Here is a 24,050-nt window from a genome sequence, read left to right as displayed (position 1 = left end):
AATTGTTGTTTCCATCACTAAGTTTTCAAAAGCTTACATTGGATTTGTTCTTGGCAAATAAAATTAAAATATTTTCTGTACTTGCTAAATCATGTAAAAATGTTTCAAATGATAAAGGTTTCCAAACTGTGAAGATAAAGAGTATCATGGCACAATGTTGAAAACCAAAATCCTGATAAAGTTTATACAGAAATTAATTATTTCAGCACCAAGGACACCTTAAGTAAAATAGGGTTAATAGAATTCTTGAAGAAATGAAAAAGACAATTGTGTATGATAGTCATCTACTTAAATAATTTTTTTTAAAAAAAAAGCTATCATCACTGCTTGTCATACATATGATTTCTATTAGATCTATTTTTTGATGAAAACTCCTTTTGATCTTCTGAAAAAATGGAAAATGAACCATTGCATATCTTTCACATTTTTCAGTCGTACATGTTATGCTTAATATGCTCTTATGAAAATAATGCCAAATCTGATAGAGATATGTCTACCCTTGGATATCATTCATCAAGCAATGCATATAGAGTATTCAATAAAAAGTTTTTAGGTGCAAAAATATCAAGGTATCTTATTCTTTATGAGACTACTGATTTATTATCAAAATACTAAAATTAAATTATATATGTATATGGTTAATCTTTTACATATAACAATCTAAAAACTTGTTAATAATTATAACCAAATTGAGTTTTTCAGAAATACATTTAATGAAGAAAAATTGTTTGCTTAGAAGATGAAATAGATCTTGATTCTTGCATGATTAGAAGTAAAGATCACCATTATTATTTGCTTGCTTTATGAGCTTTATATTCTATCAAATGAGTGTGTAGAATGGACTCCTATATGCTTACTTTATTAAAGAAGATATATGTTAAATAACCACCATATTTGAAAACACTCATTACAAATATGATAAAGCAATATATAATTTGGAACAAGCATCAAAAGCATAATATAAAAGCTTAAGTAACCTTTTTGATAGAAAGTAATAGTGATAAATCTACACATCAAAAAGAAGAATTTGTGATATCTTATTTGCTCAAAATATGCATTGATGACATCATTTTTGGTTCTACTAATGAAGAGTTATATGAAGATTTTACTGAGCTCATGTAAGGTGAGTTTGAAATATGATGAATGAATTAACATCTTCTCTCAAACTCCAAATTAAGACAAACAGGAAAGGGGATCTTCATTGACCAACGTTAGTCCACAAGAAAATTCTTATAGAAGATTGGCATGAAGAAGGTATATCTATGACCCCATCTTGTAGAATTTGAAAAGGATGAGCAAAGTAGATCTATTGTGTTAAAGCTGTATTGAAGCATGATAGAATAATTATTTTACAGCTAGTAGACCAGATTGTATGCTCATTATGTGACCTTGTGCAAGACTTCAATCTAACTTTAATTAATCATATTTTATTGATAACAAATAAATCATAATCTGAATTTTGATAGAAACAAATGTTTAAGATAAATTGATTAAAACATAGTTAACATATCTTATTGATAATTATCTTAAGCAAATAGAATCTAAACTAAATTGACTTAAACTATCTTGGTTAATGAATCTATCTCTTTAGTTCAAATGATATGTGCTTGCTTATATTTAGGCAATCTCTTGAGTAAAGTGACTCAACATGCAACTATTGTCATATCTTATATTGAGTCATCTAGTTAAAAAAATATATATGTTGGATGAATGCTTTGTATCTTAAAGAAACTAATGACCTTCCTTCAAGAAAGAAAAATGAGAAATTTCAACTTGAAGGATATCTTCATGTAAGATACACTAAACATTCACATGCAAACAAGAGAGAGGATCTTCTTCAGCCAAAAGTTCACACATAAGAAATCTAGTTTGGCTTGAAGAACATATAATGAATAGGTAATTTAGATACCTTTCTCACAAATTAGTTGAGCAAAGTCAGTAACTTAAATCTTATTATGGCATGATTAAATTCTTTAATTATTAATTTTTGATATCATGTCTATATGTGTATTGACTGACTTATACTTTTAGAAATTATTTCATGGTTTGCCCAAACTAAAATATATCTTTGCCTATGTCATAACCATGAAATACACAAGTATATGCTTAAAATGTTGATGTAAAATAACTTGTGAGAAGTTATGAAACCTTGAGTATAATGAAAATATTATTTGCATGATATACATATATATGATACGTAAGATTAATTCTCTATTCTGCTCTCTCATGAAAATTACTTGAGAATAACAAAAAGAGAGAGAGATAAAGAAAAGAAAATGGATATTATTCAAGAGAAGTAAAATCCAAGTAGAGGCAAACACTTCAACCTTAAGGAAAAGCAAAACAAACTTAATATATTCGACACATTTGTGAGACTTGTGTGAGCATTCTTTTGGAAGGGATAAAATCCATAATTAATTACACTTAAACAGGGAGGTTTTGAAGTAAACATTTTAACCTTTCTATATTGCTCATCATAGGGATGGTGCCAATGGGGAGGCTAGTGGTAGTACCCGGCACTATTTGACCCAACTATTCGGTGTAGGGCATATTAGGGACGGCACAAGAGGGAGGCTAGTGGTAGTACCTCGTGCCCCTTCCCAACTCCACCGGATAGGGAGCAAATAGAGTATAGAGCATAAGAAAGTTATAAATGAAAAACAAAGTAAATGAAAGTAGAATTAAGTCAAATTTTTAATCACTTGAAAACACACTTTAAGGATGAAATCATTGCAAGATTATATTTAAATAGGGGGAGTTTATTTGAAAAGAATTGATTTTGATCCTTGACATTCTTGTACTTAGTATTTTAATGCATGACTTAACACATGGTATATTTTGCATATGGTATGATGTCTTGATTTATGGATTCTCAATATTTTGTAATGTTTCATACTTGGACAATTTGATTGAATGTTTGAATTGCTACATAACATCTTTTGTTTAGTTTTATTGAAAAGAAATTTCAGATTTGTCATTCACAATCATTGTTAAAATCTGAAAGCTAAATAAAATTGTAGAAAGGAGAAGAGAAGAACATCTCTATTTAGGAAAAATAAATTGATATTGATCTATCTTTCTACTTGCCTAACTTTGATACATAATGTCCTAATACTTGTTAAAATATCCTTTATTTTGTATCGAAACTCAAAATTAAACACAAAGATTCTGAAAGTGCTTTAATGTTATTGAAATATGTATTTTTCAATCGTAACAATTTAAGATGAGCCACATTGTGAAAGATACATATCTCATATTATGACTTAGAAAGCTTCTATTGAAAATCCTATGTAATTCAGAATCCGATTTTGTATAAAAGTTTAAACTCCATATGATTACTAAATAAAATGTTAATGTAAGAAAAACAGAATTTATTTTGATTGCTCCGATACGCATCCGAAACATATCATTTCTTACCTTCAAAGTATAATAATTTTGATTCAAATGATGTGTCTTACGATGATCTTGATTGCAAGTAAATATTTTTAAAATATATGACTTTATTTTAATATTTAAAAAAATTTATTGAGCTTCATGTATACATTGCTGAAGAACTGTGATTAAGAAATTGAGTTCTATAAATACACATACCTCAATGATCATCTATATGTTTTTCTCTCCTACATTCTTAGAAACTATTATCAGAATATATATATATAGAGTGAATACTATAAATTTTGAATAATTCTAGATCACTCTACATTCTCGATAACATAGAATTTCAGTTTTATTCACGTTTATTATTAAATTCTGAAATTCAACCAAAGAAAAGAATGATTAAAGAAGAATGCATCTTTTGAGGGGGAGCTTTAGATATTCAGTATCTTATCCTAAAGAAACTTTAATTTTATGGATTGATTTTGATGAACCTCCTTATATTGCAAGACATGCTTTATTCTATAAAGGCTGTCTTATCTCAAACCTTGAGTCTTATGAAAATGAGCTGAAACTTATAGAAAATATATTTTTGAGATTGACAATTTTATTGAACATTATCTTCAAATTCTAAACTCTTAAATGGAATGATCAATAGAGGGGGAGAAAGAAAATTTCAGAAGGAGAGGTCTCACGGAACTTAATTACATAAATCTATAGGAGAGGGAAAGAATACTAAATGAAAAGTGATCCTAATACTCTCCAATATGTATCATCTGAAATTTAAATATGAAAATCTTTATGATACACCTTGAGGCATGTTATTTGGTTAATATATCTTCTGCACAAATCATGAACCAAATTGCAATTCAAATAGTTGATCTTAAGAGCCTCTAATTTAATGAAAAAAGGGGAGAATAATGTGTTAAATTTTCTTGAGTATCTCGTAGAAAATCTATTTTGGAATTCACTAATGAGTCCTAATTGGCTTGCTCTTTAGAACTTCAATATTGTGCCAATTCATATTTTTATATATGTATCAAATCGTGCTTATTTTCTAAAGGAATAAAAGAAAGTCCTTAAAAGAGCTCTAAGATATATCATAAATTGCATGAATTCATATTTTGGTATTTTTGCCCCAATGCTCTTATTATCATAAAAAGAACTTTGAAGTCATGATCCAACATGATGATATGTTTTTCAAGTATATAAGTTTTGATCTTTTACTCTGAAAATCAATTAAATTGCTCTCATGTTGATAAAATACTTAATAGATTGGGCAAAAGTTCTTCAATGAACAAGCTTTCATACTTATTATTAAAGAGAGGTTAGATTTCCACTCATATTTTTGGTTATTAATTGTGGTACTTCTTGAATTAACCTAAGGAAGATTCCACCTACACTTGATTAGAAAACTATCTGTGGTATCAAATTAGAAAATCTCTTGAATTCACACTCGATGTGTTCTGCTCTGATCTTTGTACTTAATGTTTCACTATCTTTTTGATGTTGTCAAAAAGGGGGAGAAATATCTAAGTATATGCTTATAATGCTTTGTGATAATCAGCTTGAACTGAAATATATTGATTGTGTTAAGCTGATTAAATCTAAAGCATTATCATGAAGTATGTTTTGTTTTAAATATACATGTTGTCTACTTCATGCAACTTTGCTATGTATTACTTCTAGAAAACAATATCTTTTATATTGCATATACTCCAAGTTTTGTCATCATCAAAAAGGGGGAGATTGATGACCCAAAGATTGATTCATAGATTGATTTTGATGATCACAACACCTTGAAGTATAGATACTAATGTTTATGTTGCAAGGAGAAATATATTTATTTTGCAAGGAACATAGCAAGTTGGAAGAACACAAGAAGGCCTCCAAAAGCACTCAAGAAAAGTTAGAAGAAAGCTACAATTCATTGGCCCAACTTTAAAGTTCAAAAGATTCAAATTGAAGGAGCAAATTCAAAGGAAAATTCAAAAGAATAGTCTTCGAGTCGACTCCTGAGGAATTCGAGTCGACTCCAATGGTTGCCGAGTCGACTCCAAAGAAAGCGAGAGTCGACTCTCAGTGGTACACAAGGGAAAACTCAGAGAAGCAGTTTTTGGACACTGAGATTCGAGTCGACTCCCATAAAGTCCGAGTCGACTCCAAAGACAGAACAACCCCAAGACAGAAGACGGTATTTTCGTCTCTGAGAGGCGAGTCGACTCCAAGACAAGTCGAGTCGACTCCAAGGCAGCGCGGCTCCAAAATACAGAGGATCAGTTTTCCGACTCTGAGATTCGAGTCGACTCTCAGACAGCTCGAGTCGACTCCAAGGCAGCGCTACACTAAGATGGCAGAAGACCAACTTTCGGAAACTGAGAGCCGAGTCGACTCCAAGGAAGTTCGAGTCGACTCCAAGACTGGATGAGCCAAAAGACAGAGAATCGGGAGTTCGGGCTCTGAGATTCGAGTCGACTCCCAGGACAGTCGAGTCGACTCGAGTGGACAAAATTCAAATTTGGATCCACGGACTACAGAGGATGAGCCGACTCCAAAATTGCCAGGTCAGCGCCAGAAGTTGGCGAGTCGACTCCGGGTTAAGTCGAGTCGACTCCCAGTCAAGACGGCAACTTTAATTCAAACTTGGAACAGTTGCCGAGTCGACTCCGGAAAAGCTCGAGTCGACTCCTGCTACAGCCGAGCCGACTCCTGATCGCGCGAGTCGACTCCAAACCCAACGGTCATATTGTCAGGAGCTGCAGACTGGTTCCAACGGCTCTATTTTTGGCTCTAACGGCTATATTCTTGTTTCCACGTTATCAAAAGCTATAAAAACAAGAAGAGAGCTAGGAGAGAACGGATGGAAGTAGGAGAACACATTTAGGGAAGAGATTCCAAGGGAAATCTCCCATAAGCACAATAAGGGCCATTCAAAGTGAAATAGAGAGAAGAAGAGCTTCCAAGTGTATTCCAAAGCTTCCTCACCATCCGTGTGCTGCCGCGGTGATCCTCTATTTCGTGCCAAATCAGAAGAGGGTCAAGTAAAGAAGAAGTCGAGCTCCTCCATCTTCAAAACTCGTTTGAGGGCTTCTCTTTACTTTATTTGTTTACATTGTTATATTTGCTTGTTTAAGAAGCTTTGATTTGTTTTTATTCTTTGTTTTAATATCTTGTAACTTGATTCAATCAAGGGATTGAATCAAGGGGTTAAAGGTTTGTTGGTAAGCCAAAGGGAAAACCAACGGGGTTTAAGGTTTGTTGGTGAGCCAAGGGGAAAACCAACGGGGGTTTAGGTTTGTTGGTGAGCCGAGGGTAAAACCAACGTGTAAGGGTTTGATTGTGAGCCCGGAAAAACAATCGGAGTGGTTCTAGTCGGTGAGCCTGGGAAAACCGACCGAGTTCGTTGTGCGCTCGTAAAACAACAAGTTGGGTTGTGAGCTTGTAAAACAACCGGCTGTAATCTGTAGGATTATAGTGGAATTCCCAAGAGGTCTTGGGGAGTGGATGTAGGTGCTGGGATGCACCGAACCACTATATTTTTGTTGTGTTTGTGATGCTCTTTGTTGACTGACCTCCTCACTCACTTACTTAGATATTAAGCTTGCTTAACTCTTCTTCGTGCATCCTTTAGTTGCAAGCATAATCAATTTACTCAATCATTAAATTGAATAGCATACTAGGGCAAAATTAGACTAATCTTTTATTGAACCCACTGCTTAATAGTTGATTAGATTAGAATCATACTCTTGCTAAGGTTAAGCTTCACTAAGCATCCATACAACTTAGCATAATTAATCTAAAAGATTAGAAGTAATTTAAAAGTTTTAAAAGACCCAATTCACCCCTCCCCTCTTGGGTTGTCACCTTGGGCAACAGCTACTTTCTCGTTTCTCTTATTTGAAAACTCCAACCAAATATGAGGTATTTATCTATTTTTCTCTTGAGCACACTATCCCCTCTCCTCTTCCTGCAAACCAAATGAGCTCTTATGAATAATAACGAAGAAGATGTAGGGCAAATTGATGTGTTAACATGGACACATGAGCTTTATCTTGTGATTTGAGAATGAGTGGTTTGCAATCTGAAGAAAATTGTAAGCTTCTACCTTCCCAAACAAAACATTAGCAATCGAGTCTCCTTGTAGCTGCACAATCAGACCTTCTACAAACTGTGTGGTTTTACAATCTCATACTAACAAGGCATTACATGTTGCATCCTATTTCTAGAAAATTTTACCATTTTGCCTAGTTTCCTATTTTCATTTTTGTACATTGTGAATATTTTAAATTGTCATATGTCAATAGATTATCATTGAGGTGATCAATATTAAAGACCAACCAAGAAGCTTGTTAGAGTCCAACCCAAAAGCTTAAGATAATAGGTGGATAAGCGCATGGGTATCTAATTAAGCACCACCAAGGATGGGCTCATAAGTATAAAAGCACCACTAAGATCCCTTTCCCATCCAATGTGAGATTATTAGTACCCTCTATAGTCAATAGCTTTGTGTATCATACATAATGCAAGCTATAGAATTGAAATTAGAGATAGCATAAATAGGATAAAACAATGCAAGATGCTTGAATATTAAAAATCAACATTGTCCATGAATGTTGAGACATGTTAATATTTAGTGAAAAATAATCCCTTATATATTGCATCACATATTATGACATGTTAAAGATGACTTCACTATAATGCCCTAAAGTTCCTCTTTGTATGATTTGACTTCAAAGAACTACTTTCTTTTCTCATTTTACCATCAAATGGGGAAAGTACATTCGTCAGTTGCATAACTTGTGTTAGTAGTAATTTGTCTATTTCTTTTCACAAAATCTACTATAGATTTCATATACTCTTCTAGATCAAATCTTGAGACTAAAATTGGTTTCTCGGCAAAATTCAAAGTTTTGTTTGCTAATACTTGCAGGCTGAGGAGTAAAAGGAGGAATCTGCCCGAGAAAAGGCTTGCATCTACTTAGCTAATTAGTGAGGTAATAACTTACCAAGGCAATGATCAGTAGCTAGTTTGAGAGGATGATCAATTGCATCAGGATTGAGACACGACCAAGACTCCTAAGGGAGGCAGCAATAAGAAATTTTTCATAATGGGTTAAAATTTGATGGAACAATGTAGCATGGAGATAGAAGGTCCCATAAACTTATTTTCTTAGAGAAGAAGCAATGAAGGGATTTAAAGAGTACGCATCAGCTAACTTTATACCAGCAACCATAGTAAGAGAAAAGATGCAAGTGCTATCTAAAATGATTGGGTGTTAGAAGCTTTTTAATTTTGTTGCCGAAGCCCAGGGCTCAACCATGAACAGACGGTAGAAACTACCAAATTGGAGTATGCCCTGAAACTTGCCATTGGAATAAGTCTATCTTGGCCGCAAATTGTTGTAACGCTGTCAAAAGATTATTAGAGCTAGTTCCTTTTAGATATGCTTCAATACCAGCATATAATATCTTACTTTGCTTAGTGATCAAAGCTTGTGAGGGCCAAATTTTCTTGAAGACTTTGATCTAGTGAATAATGCAGGTTCTTGCTGCGTAACACGATTAAATGAGGGAAAGGTGGTCGAGGCAAAGCTATTAACAAAGCATTTGAATTTCTTCACATTTTTTTTTTTTTTTTTGTTCCATATGGATTATTATTTAATTTGCTAACCAATTCTTGTTTTTCATTGATGTAACTTTGATGCTACTTGCAAGTTTTTGTGTTTCTCATCTTTCTTTTCGTTATTTTATTTTTTTGAGATCGGAGGGAGTAGGCTTACTATAGTCATGCATGGATCGAAATCAAGGCTGAGGCTCATGGAGTTGAACATCCCTCTCTTGCTTTGAACTTTGAAAGCAAACTTTGAACCTAATTTGTACGTGATGATAAATTATTATCTTAAGCACACTGTAAATTCAAGGAACAAGGATACAATTTACTGCACACTTGATTAACGCTTTGTTTCATTTATGTTTGTATATTTAATAGCTTGCAAGTTGAGTTACTGGAGTTACCTAATTTTTAGTGTTTGCTCTGTTTTGACTACCAACTTAGATGCACTAAACAAGGGGCCCTCATTTCTCACGGTCCCCGGAAAGAAGGTTAAGAAGAAGAAGAACCTATGAAGGCATATGTATGTATGACAGGAGCTCTAACTCTAACTCAATGAGACCTCCCCAGTGACTACATGAATGTTAGTTGTTAGGCTACTAGCGCCTAATGAGGCAATCTAAAATATATGAACTGCCTTCAAAAATCTAAGGTTAGATTAATTTATATATGTACTCTTTTCTACAAAATTTATCATCATGGAACGTCACTTGTTTCAATACCACACCAGTTTGGACTCCCTTAATTTAATATTTTTCAATATTAGATATCCTTCCCGATCCTAGAGATCCACTGTGATGGACTCCATTATTTTAATATTTTTTTCTATAACTCAAGATTTTTTTTTTTAGAGATCTACTTTGCATGCTTTCTCTTTCCTTCAGCATTTCAGGCTTTTAAATCACGTGCATTGTTGCACACATGAATGATAGCTCAAAGCAACTCTTTGAGTTGCGACTCAAGCTGCAAATGGGTCGGATCAGGTTAAGATATGCTGGACTTCAACCCGATCTAATTTCATATTTGGGTCATATTTTTGGACTTGTAACTAACCTATTACCCGATTGGATCAGGTCAAGTTGGATCAACATAAAGAATTTGATCTAGTGGGTCATTGGAGCTGTGTCGTGGTCAAGTATACTCGGACTCAACCCGAAAATACATAGATTTATATAGGGACAAGGTCAGATCAGATTTGCAAATGAAGTCAAACATCTAGCTACTTTTTTATAGCTAAAATATAACAACTGATAATTAAATATAAAACACTAAAGAATATAAATAAAAACTAAAAAATAATTTAAAATTGATTTTTCATTCAACAACTTTCAATTTTATCTGAGCAAGTGATCATTCTAAAGTTTATAAACTACAATTTCTAATATATATATGTATGTATGTATTTATGCATATTTGGGGTTAAAATTCATCAAAACAAATAATAAATTATGAACGTCTAATTATAATTAAGTCAAAGTATATGAAAGGAGATGTAGTTGTTGAATTGAAAAAAAATGAATTAGTTTAAATAAGAGTTCATTCAGTGATTCCAATTTTTAGGTTAAACCATATTTAATTTGGGTCGGGCTGTGTTTGTTTTTCATTTACTCAAATATGTCCGGTTTGGAATTTAGATTAGATCCAATTTTTGAACCAGCCCCTAGATCTTCGAATACGGAATGGATTAGGTCTAATCAGGTTAGGATGAGGGGTCACCCCAATCCATTCACAGCCCTAGTTGCACCTAAATTTTTGAAAACAAACTCTTATCATTTCTTTTTTTTGGGGGGGGAATGCTTCGAGAACTCTGGTACATTTGCCAAATCCTAAAGAAGATCACGTGCATTGCATACGCACCGGACTCTCGCACTTGCTATAGGTTTTACCACACGTACCGCACGTGCGATACGCAAGCGTGTACATTGAATGGAGGAGGGGGACTCGAGAGGCGTCGATTAACTCTCCTTTTCTTGATCTCCTCGTTTTTCTGTCATCGAGTCCCCGCTCTCTTCTCGCTTCTTCGTTCACTCTCTCTGAACCATATCGTAGGAAGGAGACGAAGCTAGCTGGTAGAATAGAAGAAGAGGGGTTCGTCCGGTGCGCTAACCGTAGTTCAGAAGAGGGGGGAAGGGTAGGATGGAGATGGAGTTGGAGCCCCGGGTGAAGCCCCTGGCCTACAAGGTCAAGGCCATGTCCCGCGAATCCCCCGCCCAGAAGGCCGCCAACGTCCTCGACTCCGATCTCCGCACCCACTGGTCCACCGCTACTAATACCAAGGAGTGGATCCTCCTCGAGCTCGACGTGCGTACTCCCCCTTTGTCTCATCCTTTTCTTGAAATTAGCTTAATATTTAGGTCACAGGAAAGAAAAATCATCTCTTGCTCTTGATTTCTAACCAATTTGTTGGCAGAGCGCGCCCCAAATGTAAGATTCTGTATTGCAGATGTTTTTCTTTTTAAAATTTTTTAACTGGTATAATAGTATGGAAATTAAGTCCTTTCTTGATCTTGATGTGGACTGTTGTTTCATTTCCCGTCTTTCTTCTTGAAATTACCTTAATATTTGGGTCATGATAAAGAGAAAAAAACGCACTCTAAATGTTAGATTTTGTAGTGCAAAAGATGTTTATTTTTTCTACTTGCATAATTGAATGCAAACTAAGTCCTTTTCTTGATCTTGATGTGGAACTGTGGTTTTATCTACCGTCCTTCTTCTTGAAATTACATTAATATTTAGGTCATTATAAAGAGAGAAAAAAAATCATCTCTTGATCTTGATTGGCAGACCAATTTGTTGGAAGAGGGCACTCCAAATGTAAGATTTTGTAGTGCAAACGATGTTTATTTATTTATTTATTTATTTTTACTTGTATGATAGTATGGAAAGTAAGTCCTTTTCTTGATCTTGATGTGGAACTGTTGTTTCATTGGCCATCCTTTTTTTTTGAAATTACCTCAATATTTAGGTCACAAGAAAGAAAGCATCTCAATTTAGGATATCTTCGAGCAAAAGATGATTTTTTTTTTCTTTTTTGGTTGTAGAAAAGTATGTGTAAGTCCTCTTGATCATGACATGGACCTGTTGTTTGCACGCATCTTTGTTTGCAGAATTTTATGCTTGTATAGCGTTTTATCTCAATATTCTTCTTGGTGAAAAGCATTGTTATCATGGATGGCGCTAACCATGTGTCTTTGGCATCACCTATATAAACATCACTTAACCAGCTTAAATCACTTCTTCGAAGGAAATTATAGAATATGTTTGATAATGTTGAAAAAAAATGTTCTCATGTATAAGTTAAAGGGGGTTGGTCAATAGCATAACTCTTTCCCGGGTCTCCTTTCGAAGGAAAGGCCTTCGCATTCCTAATCCGGTAGGGCCGGACGGCTTTGTTTGCCCCAGCTTGGCGAATAGCTTAGCTCTTTCCTAGGTCTCCTTTCAAAAGTACTTTTGCAAGAAGCTTTAAAATCTAGATTTCAGCTTGTGCTTATATGGAATACCTATTTTATTTAAGCTTAACCTACTTAAGAATAGATGGATTAGAGATTCATGTGAATTACGTAGACCTATAATTAATCTATAGATGGATTAGAGATTCATGTGAATTACGTAGACCTATAATTAATGTAGACCTATAAATTACCTTGAAGTCCTTACACTGAACTGGGACCAAATACTTTCTAAAAAATTTTCTGCATTACAAGTTACCAAACACAAAACAAGTAGAAAGGTACTTCTCTTAAAAGCACTTTCGTTGAAGTGATCAACAAAAAGCCCTACTGGAAAGCCAAACAAATACCACACATGAAAGGCGCTTTAACTTGTTGAACCTTTTTTTGTCAACAATTGAGTTGTGAAATTTATGATTTGATGGACTAGAATTTTGTGGGATTTTTGCAGTTTTTTGATTTGGTCTTCTAAAAAGTTATGTGAGAGTATTTTGTCGGGATTGTAGTTTAGATATCTTTATGAAACATCTCTTGTACTTCTCCTAAACTATTCTTTTTCTTGCAGGAAGCTTGCCTACTTTCGCACATAAGGATATATAATAAGTCTGTTCTTGAATGGGAAATCACAGCTGGACTGCGCTATAAGGTTTGGAATTGTGTTCTAGTTTCATTGAAGGATCCAAAATGCTCAAAACTCCATTATGTAAACTTTACAAGTATATTATGACAACCCAATTTGAGGAGGATGTGTTCAATTTTTTATATTGGAAATTGTTGCACTGTTTCTTTTATCATTTCCGTTGTAGTACACACATGATTTCTTACTGTGATAATGTCATCATGCAATTAAATTAAGACTACTGCAGATCGTGTTCGGCATTTTAACCCATGTATAAGATTTGTTATTTTTCTTCATTTAGGAATGTTTTCTGTGTTTGCTTATGCAGAATTTTAAAATTAGAAATACATGCTGCATGCTTGAACGTTGTGGAATATGAAACCAACAGACAAAACCAAGCTAAAAGCCCAAAGCTTATGTTTGCCTTCATTTCATATTGGAGTACAATTAGTTTTAGAATGCAATTAATGACATCATGATTCATTTTGGTTGTCATAACTTTGTTCAGATGTTAATTGGTCATTGTTATCAGATTTACATATGTAAAAAATATTTGGAGGCCTGATGAAAAATTTAGATACTGCAAAAAGCTGAACTGACGGTTAACTTATTTCATGACCATAATTTATTATTAAATTTTTCAGTTTGGTGCCTATACTTTTTCAGATGAAACTGCTATACCAAAATTTGACAGTATGTATTGCTGCCATGCTACTCTGGTATGGGTACAATCACCATATGTAGCACTATCATATGTTCTCAATCCTTCCTTTCTCCTAGTGGAAGACGAATATACCGGGTGAAAGGTGCACCTAGGTTATTTAATTTCCTGACTTTTCTTCAACCTCCGCTAGTGATCCCTCTTTCCCAGGAACCAATGGTTATGAATCGGCTTTGCTGAAACCATGGTTTCCTGTGCATGCGTTTTGAGACAAGTATGACTAGGAAAGGATCACCGAGATGAAACATAGAGGGTTGGTATACAAGATGTATATTAGATACTACATATACATGTGTGTGCATGCAACATTCCAGACACCCTTGTATTTTTTTGGCTCTCAAGAAGCATGGCACATATTGCAAAAGCATGACATGCATCACTGCTCTATGTGTTTCTGCATGGTTGGACATAGCACTAATACAATACAAATTATTTAATCTTTGAAATGATCTATGTTCCTCACCAGAATAAAAAGGGATCTATGTTGGCATTTCTTGTAAATGCATAGTCAAAAGGGAAATTTTGGATGGGATGAACCCTTTACATTTAAAAAGATTAGGAAAAACAGAGGATATGGTCTCAAATGGCATATGCGATCAAGAGATACAAGTGCATGGCTGGAAGTTTAGGATGAAGGTCTTAAGTTTCCATTTACATGCATTTGTTTTGGCTGCATGCATTTGTTTTGGCCAGAACGAGACAAAAATTGACCTCCATTTTGGGTTTCGGCTAATTTCATTCAGTTTCAATTGAAACTGCCACTACATGGGTGATGTATTTATTAATTATATTTTGTTGTTTATTGCCATTCTAGACTCAATTTTGTTTCTTTAAATATATTTGAGTAAATAGTGTTGGTTTGAAGTCATCTTACATTTCTCTTTTTAGTAAATGGGAATTCAACTTGCATAGTAGCATATGTCATCTACACTAGCAATTTTTCCATTTCATATTAGTTCAATCCTTAAACATATCTTGTCAAATAAAAAGTTATATGCCCAATCTTGAAAAGGATAAATAAGTAGATGAAGGAGAAGACTACTTCAATTCATTATTTGAACCAGTTTATCAAAACTAGTTTGGAATGAGAACACTGTGTTTTTACATATAATTGGTTTTATTCTCTAAAATATAGGTGAACAATGAATTGCATTATTTTCTAATTTTGGACAGTTAATCTTCTAGGGATGCTACAACATGCTACAGTTGGCTATTGATTGATAGACCTGTCCTTAAAAAACCATTCTTCTGAAAGTAAACATAGATTTATTGCAACTGAGAATATTGGCAGCAATTAAGAGTTATGTTTCAAGAAATTCAGCACAATGACCTTTTTTTAGATGTGGGGGGCTTTTTTTTTCCTTAAAGATTTTAGGAGGAGAAATAAATAAGAAGAGCTTTTACAAAGTATATCAAGAGCATTCACCCAAAATTAGGAGATTTGATTTCAAATCACATGAACAGATAAATGACCTTTTGTTTTCAGTATCATTTTATTCTCAGACTTTATAGATTCTAATATGTTGATATTTGGTACTTGATATTTTGGTAAACATTGTATCAAGTTCCTGTATGCAGTCTTATACTTATATCTTGTATGTCTTCCTTTTTTAGATATTTATGCAGTTTTGCATATTAGATAATTAGATTTAGAAAACAATTAAATTTTATATCATGCCTAAATTACTGTATAACATGTTATGTTAGGTTTCCATTATTTTGTAATATAATTATAGTTTCTTTTTCTTTTTTCTTTGTAGTTTCAAACTTCTGGTCCAAAACATTGAATCTATACATTCAAATTTTCCAGGGAATACAACTTCTTGTTAAATATGGTGAAATATGTTTTGTCGTCTCACTTTTTTTTTCTTTCTAATATTAATTTCTTTTTAACTTAAACTCCGAAAGTCAGACCAAAGTTGCCAAAACCACCTCCTCTGATAAAACAAAAACTCAACAATACCCAGCTGAAACCTAGCTGACAAATGCTGGGTAAGATTTGAATCTAGTGATGAAATTGTAAATAAGATGTCTGAAAATATAGTGGTATAATTTTTTAATAGCAAACAGAATATTAGTAAAGTTAATTTGTTGGCAGCTTCTACATTTTCTGGAAAAGGAATGCCTACTGATTTTCAAAATGTATAAAATCAATAATATAGAGGAACATGGAGGCTATGTTACATGGCGTTGGATACGAGTGTGGGGTATCGTTACATCTAAGTGTTGGACCCTTCTATTTCCTACAAATTTTCTTTTCATGGACCTATATTTAGGTGTCCTATCCATAACCTTATCTTAGTATTTGGTTCATAACCTTATCTTAGTATTTGGTTGTAGCTACTTAGATAATCCAAAGGTTTGGAGCATTAGAGCATTGAGATTATCATATTTATCAGGAGCGGTGCAAATTCATCACATTACAGATTATTTTTGTCATACAAAGGCGGGGACAGTTTGAACCAGCTATTGTAGGATGGTGGTTATTGGTGTTTGCATTAAGACTTAAAAGAGTAGTTAGAGTCTAAAAGTAGCTAGGAGTAAGTTGATGGAATTGAAATGTTACCAAAAGAAAAAAAACTAGTCTTTTTTTTTTTTGTGGGGGGGGGGGGGGGTACCAACAGAGAGAAGCAAAACATGAAAGGATGCTAGCTTAGGCCCGTTTAGCATTGCTTTTGTAGGGCCAAAAAGTGCTTCTTGGAGGGCTAAAAACTCTTTTTGGGTGACTTTGAGGTGTTTGGTAAAAATTTTGAAACAATTTTCTAGCTCCTCCAAAAGCTGAAAAAGGTCCACTAGAGAAAAGATTCAATTTGTAGTTTTTGGGCAAAAGCTCTACTTGAGATATGTCGGAAAGTTGTTTTTTTCGGAGAGACTCGACTTTGAGCCCTGACAACGGAAGTTTTTTGAAAAATTAATTTAAAAATATAAGTTAGCAATACTTTATAATAACAATTTTTGATGATACAATATATTAAAATAATATCATTATATTATAATGATTATAATGATATTATATTATGATAATATAATTATCATCATTAATATTCTATTATAATAAAAATTATAATGTAGTAATATGGAAAAGTATTATTATAATTTATGATAAATTTAATTATTTAATAATTTATTATATTATTTTGATTAAATATCAAAATAAATAATTTATAAATTAAGAATACTTAATAGCAATTTTGATAGTACAATACAATTGAATGCACTATATAATGTTTTTGTTATTATTTCTTGATACTAAAAGTACTTTCTCAATTGGGTTATAAAGGGTTATAAATGGATGTTAAAGTTCTATAGTGCTTTAAAAATGCAGTTATCAAACAGTAAACGGTTTTTTTTTATTAAAAGCTCTACTAATGAAACCCCTAATGTCCAAAGTTTTATGGATAAAAGCTCTACTGCGTACAGTAATGCCAAGCAGAGCCTTAATGTGTTCACTCAAAAGTTGCTAGATGGGTCCTTAGAATGTTTAATGCGAAAATTGCATGCACAAGTAAACATAGTGCTGGAGTGAAAAATTCCAAGAGGCAGTTGAGTGAATAAAGTCTTGTGTTAAAGCATTTCAAAAACCAGAAACTTGAAAAATGATTGAAAAATATCGGTTAAAAAGATTATAAGATACAATATGTATCCCTTATTATCTTTACAGCTATTAAAGCTCGAAATGGCCTGAAACAGACATTTTTTGGGATAGATAAAATGAGAAAAAGTAGACAAGGAATGCAAATCACTTAGGATGCATCATTAGGATGGAGGTAGGATACTTATGTAATGAAGAGGATAAGTTCAGAAATTATTGCTTAATATAACATTGGCCACGTTGTTTAAGGGGAAGGATGAGAGGAAAACTTTTAGGACTGTGCAATGCCACTTGAAGTAATGACAAGGAGTTAGCTAATTTGCCTGGTTTATATATCTACAAAAGATTTTGAAAGCTTGGAGGGTGGCCCATGATGGGCCTTATATGCTTTTTGCTGAATTGTGATACAGCAGAAGATTTACAAAATTGCTCAAATTTTACCATGAAATCTTTCTTGTAAGTAATAGTGAAATTGTGGGAGAGAGTAGGACAGAGATCAGGACTTGTCAGAAGATACTGGAACTTAATTCATCTTAGTGCAAAGACAAGTACTTCCTGAGTAAAGTTTCTTATTTTGATAGTTGATGTATTGAAATTGTCAGAAAATTGAAAATGTTAATACTCCGGCAGTCTTTAGTATCAACATGAATGTTTGCAGCATTTTTTAGTGTTATAACAGGAAAAATATATTTAGTTTTCTATGTCAGAGGATCATTCTTAACTTCATCAAGCTCCTTTGTTTTCAAACTTAGTAGTCTTTCACCTGTTTTCAGTGGCTTGCTCTTATATCTATATGTATTTATGCATATTTGTGTATGTCAAACTTTCTCTTAATGTTATTGCATCTTTTTTTAACGGCTAACCACTATTAATGATTCAAATTTGTTCCCCCCAGCCTGAGACATTTGTAAAAGTCCGTCCACGTTGTGAGGCTCCTAGGCGTGATATGGTGTATCCTGTGAACTATACACCATGCCGTTATGTACGGATATCTTGTTTGCGAGGAAATCCAATAGCTATATTTTTTATTCAGGTATTTTTTTATCTTTTTTCCCTCCTATACTAGGTTAAGACCCACTACTTGTAAAAGTGAGCCTATAATTTTTAATAATCCATCAAGCAGAGACTAAAATATCTAAAATCTTGGAGTTTGGTTGGAGGAAATAAATCCCATTATCACCATGGTAGCTTTGAAACATTTAAAGTTCTATTATGTGTGTGTCAATAGTTATTATCTTCATGGAAGGGCATCTTTTGGGTGCCTATTCTGATAGTATTTTGTGAAATACTCCCTGGTGCTTTGGACCTGGGAAATACTCCCTGTCCACTATTTTACTGATTCAGCAGGAAGCTTTTCTGATACACTACCATCATCACTTTGGCCTGAAGAAGTTTCTTGAAGAAGTTGATCTTTCAGACAGTAAATATATGTCAGGAGTCTCATGACTGATAAAGTTTCTTTTTCAAAATGACCTGGTAACCATTTGAATCATTTTTTTTGTCTTTCCAAAACTTTGGCCTCAAGGTTATATCTGTTAAGCCTTCTTTCTTCTTTTTTGCCTTTTGTTGACCTGGGAAATGAATATTAGTTGAAGGTATTCCTGCAGAAATCCACTATTATATCCACTATCATTCATCTTTTTTTTTTCCTCTTCAATTTTTTGTTGATGTATAACAATCAATTGATATTTGCCCAGCTGATCGGAGTTACTGTGGCTGGATTGGAGCCTGAGTTTCAACCTGTCATCAATTATTTGTTACCACAAATTATTTCACACAAACAAGATACCCATGATGTGCATCTCCAGGTAAATCATAATATCTATATCATTGACCCTCCTTTTCATTTGGTTTTTTAAACTTTTTCTGTAATGATATTGCTTCAAATTCTAATGCTGTATAGTTCGTAGTTGCTTCAAGATATGGCAAGCCGATTGCTGGTTTTTCTTCCCCAACTTGAGGTATGGTTATGATTTCTTAGGTTTCAAACATGATTTGTAACTGTTATAAACTTATAATTACTTTGTTTTGTTCTATTCAAGAATTTTAGATTTAGATTTAGAATTTTTCTTAGGTTTATCCTATCACTGCAGGCAGAGCTTACCAGTTTTGCAGATGCAGCTGAGACTAACATACGGTTTTTGGCAATGCTTGCTGGTCCATTTTATCCAATTCTGCACCTTGTAAATGAAAGGTTAGAATTACTCTTTTTTGTTTTGCAGTGTTTAGAGATACCATGTTTGCAATTAGCCATAAATGATTTATCTCATTTGCTGCATTTAACATGCAACATTTCAAATATTTCAGCATATTATCATGCTATGAATATATTAACTAATTTATTGAGCTTGTTTCTTTGATAAAGTGGAATATGTTTCCAGAACTTATCTGCACTTGGATTAACTTCACATGCACTACAGCTGGATCAAACTACTATAATTTGAACCACCTATGGTATATACCTAGGGAAGCAAATGTATGGAGCAAGTAGTTTATGGTATTATATTCTACTGTTTCCTTGCAATGTTGTCAAATTGTCTAGGCAGTCCAGGGGATTGACCCCTTTAAAAGCCTAGACAGAAAGTCTAGGCGGCCAGGTGGGTGCCTGAGTAAAAAAAAAAATCTAAAAATTGACTACCCTATATGTTTTAATATATAGAATCATGTATAGTTCATAAAAAAATTTCTACCCAAAAAAACTATACAGCTCTTAGAAACACAGAAAGAACATTATGTTGATAAATGATAAGGCTGTTAAGTTCTTAGGCTGTACAATTATAAAATATTTGATTTAATTAATTTAGTTTTCCTTAATAATTTTTTCTATTAAGTGGTTTGAATTATTTGAATCTTCTTAGAAACATTACATGTCCAAGCATCAATTAATATCCAAAGGAACATGTTATAGATGGACTCAGCTTCCTTCTTTGTTCAAGTAACCACTTTTTATTTGAAAAGTGAATTAGTTGACAATTTGATGTTTTTTGTAAACTAAAGAACGAGGCAATAGCTTGAGACAAAGGCTGCCCCTAGGTGGCTTGGGCGACAACCTAGGTGCTTAGGAGGGCACCTTGCATGAAGGCTTGGGAAGACCTACATGCCTAGGAAGTTGGATTGTCCAAGTGCCTAATCAGCCACTTGTGACAACCTTGTTGCTTGGTCTTATTTTCCCTTTGTAGGAAAGAAAACTATCTTACACTATATTTTGAGTGCTATCATAGCGTAAAGAAAAACTGTTGGATGGGTTACAATATTGCAAGAATCCACTATCAAGGGCAATTAGCGCAATACATATGCTCAGAATAGTCCATGAGGTTATTTTTTGGAACAATTTAAAGAAGAGTCTTCTCAACCACCATCTCAGCAATTTCAGAATGAAGATGAGGCAATGAGGTCTTGATAAAGTGACTGCCCTCGTAGTATTTTTGGGAAAAATGCATCCCATAAGTACCAGAAAATTTTACGGTGCCTCATATGGGCTCTCTCTTGGGCATAACGGGATACAACCTCACCTAAGACTGGGCATAAAGTGTGTTTGTGCGCAGGAGAAAAGGAGGTCAAGGCCATCCTGATGGGTTACCAAAAATCCTTAGCCTTCCGTGACAAAGCATAATGACATATGACTTCGCCTGGGTTGCGGAATGAATTCCCAATGGAAGCAGGTAGAGGGTGATTTTAAGTATTCTTAGCTATCAGCAAATGGAAAGAAACTCTACTTTGACTGGGAAAAGGAAGGGAAAGCGAAAGATTCAGTATTGGCAATAGCTTTGAGGCTTGATATCACCAGTCTAGAAAACAAAATAAGTATGCTTGCTGCTTGTTGGTTTTTCCATCATCCCATCCACAAGAAATTGAATAAAACCGCTTCAGATTTCTTTTGATTCAAACCCTTGTTCTACTCTGGCTTGCTGCTACTAATGGGGTCTCAGTTGATTTTGCTTTAGCTATCTTCTGTAGCAAAGACTAAGTGATTGATCTCATTATAGCTAAGTGAAGGCTTTCTGATATGGGTTTGAGTGCTCATGCTCCTACCTTGCTTGCTTCAGATGTTAATTTAAGTCGTAAATCTGAGATGAAATAAAGAATATCTCATTTATGGATTCTTTTGATGTCTAATTGCGGCTATTTTCCATCATGTGAATAGCATGAACTAAATCATAGACTTTGGAGCACCAAGGCCTATCTGTCCACCTCTTTAGACACAATAACTTGAGTACCTATTATGGTGGCTACATCTGCTGGCATGTGATGTTTGAATATAAAAACGAGTACTTGTGAATGGGTAGAGCCAAGTGCAAGTATTTACGACAGTAGGGATGATTGCTTCTATTACTATGAAGAAAGACACCAAATTCTCCTTTAGGTGTTTCAATTGTGTTATAGGTAGAAGGAGCTGATATGGAAAAGCCTTTTGTATAAAGTTTGAAATGGTGAATTGAGTGGTTGATTGGTCATTAGAAGGTAACTCTTTAGGGAAAGCAAATGCGGAATGAAGTGCTCGGTGGTTGTTGTGATCACAATAGATGAGTTGTGAGACCATAAGCGATATGATCTACTTTTCCTTTCAGAAGCATAAGTGTAAGGCTGGTCGTTCTATTCTATAATAGAGTCGCGAGTTCCGCAATTCTGGAGAGAATTCCATACTTTAACAATGAAAGGTGATGATTGAGTTACAGGAGAAATCAATTATACTAAAAAAGGTAAATTCATTCTTCTTATTCTTTAGTTCTTCGACTTGCATTCTTTGCAAGTCCAGTCTTTATAAAAATTTGTCCACCTTTCGTTGTTTGTTTCAAAAAGTTCTAACAAAAAAAATGTGTTATCGAGGAAATGCAAGCCAATAATTCATTAAGGTCTATTTATTTTCTCACGTAGTTCATGGGTCAAACTAATGATTCTCTTCTCAAAAAAAGATATAGAGAGACCTTTTGATAGTATCATTTCTATCAATGCAATGAAAGAGCCATCCCTTCCCATTTGTTTGCCCCGTTCTTTACTACATTGATAAGTTGACATGGTCATTTCTAGTGCTGGATTCTTGGTAGGCCTTCTCTTCCTGGGGAGCGGGGAAAGGAATCATGTTCTATTCGTTCCTTTAGCAATAAGGAGAGAGGTAGGAGAGTTCTTTCCTTTTATATTAAGCCTTAGTAAAAAGGAGAAGAGACGTTGTTGGTGAGCTTGGATCAAACTTTGATCTTTGCCGACCAATATCCTTAGTTGCTTTTTCGATGCTGCTGTGGATGAGGGATTGGAAAGGCTTTTTTGTGGTGGGCTCCAAGGTGCAAAAGAATGAATGTGGACGAGGCCATAGATTTGGAAGCCTTTGACGGTATGTTTAGGTGGGGTTGCTTTTAGCTTGTACATGCTGACTTGGGAGTTGCCTTTACTCATGTTTCTACTAGCTGGCCAAAATTACAATTATTGTTTCTTAACCCCAAAGGCTCTAGAAGAGGAGGTTGGCCTTCCTTCGGGTATGGTTTTGAGGCCAAAGAGTAGATGCATTAGCAAAAGTATGTGAGAAGCTGAAACTGCTTTTCCGCGTAGGCTATGAAGATAGTCACATGAGGGTAGAAAAGCGTATTTAGATCATTCCACTCATGTGGTGATCAATTCTTCCATTTTGAAAAGAGGGTAGGCTTGTTCTACTGAATACTACTCTTAATTTAATTAGGCACGTTCTTTTGTTCTAGAAAAAAGTAAAAAGCTCCTCTCTTCAATCTTTTGCCCTAACCAAACCAATTTGGGGCAGACGGGCGGGTTGGGCCTAAATTCAAAGCAGACTAGTCTCTTCTTTGTTTAAGCCAAGGTTGGAGGAACCTGTACTGCGTAGCGTCCTAGTTTTCCAGCAGCACGAGTCGGTATGAGCCGTGTCGGGCCTGTATCGACGAGGGCACGATACCGTGGGAGCAAGGATTGTCAAACCGGTAACCAGTAGGCGTACCGATTGGCACCGGTACCGAACCGGTATCACTGGTTCAGCCTGGTTTACGCATCCAAAAGCCCCCAAAAAAATTTAGAACCAGTATGGGGCCGTATGGTTGGTCGGTCATGGGCTGGGTACCGGGTTTTTAACGCCGACCGGACCGGTCAGAGTCGGCCGTACTGGTGCGGGGCTGAACCTGCCGGTACGGGCTGGTTCAGCATTCCTTGTGTGGGAGAGAAGAAAAGAGAAAGAAGGGGGAGAGAGAGACTTCGGTGGAGGGCACCGGCAGAGGGCCGCGGGGGGTTCGGGATTTTTAAAGTGAAGTCAGCAAGCGATTTGCTGACTTCACTTAAAAATTCTGAAATTTTTAAGCCGTGGCTGGACTCCTGTTTCATTCGAAACAGGAGAAACCGGCCGCGGAGCATCGCTTGCTGCGCGCCTCTGCCGCCCCCCCCCGCGGCCCTCCCTCTCCCTCCCTCCCTCCCTCCCTTGCTTGCTCTCTTCTTCTTCGGCTCTAGCAATGGGGTCTTGTTTTCGTTGCCCGGAACACGTACCGGTGAGCTACCGGTACAGCTCGGATGTTCCGCCGACCTTGGTTTTAAGCTACTTACCATGCCATGCACATAGGAAGATATCAGTTGTCCTTGACCAACAAGGGCGTAAAGATCTTTGTTGGACCAAGGAGGGAGCCTCAATTGATCACTTCCTTAGGTGGTGGGATAAGAGATGGAGACTAGAAAGGCTTCTCGGATGGGGAAAG

At 34.9% G+C, this 24,050-nt stretch overlaps 1 pseudogene; it reads left to right on the top strand.

Moving 5' to 3' along the window:
• Positions 1 to 10,951: 10,951 nt before the first annotated feature.
• Positions 10,952 to 24,050, top strand: part of LOC103720448 — a 50,699-nt pseudogene continuing 37,600 nt past the window's right edge.

Source organism: Phoenix dactylifera, chromosome 2 (genome assembly GCF_009389715.1).
Source record: "Phoenix dactylifera cultivar Barhee BC4 chromosome 2, palm_55x_up_171113_PBpolish2nd_filt_p, whole genome shotgun sequence".
NCBI lineage: Eukaryota > Viridiplantae > Streptophyta > Magnoliopsida > Arecales > Arecaceae > Phoenix > Phoenix dactylifera.
The sequence above is the reverse complement of the archived record's forward strand: the minus strand, read 5'-3'. Positions and strand labels throughout refer to the sequence as shown.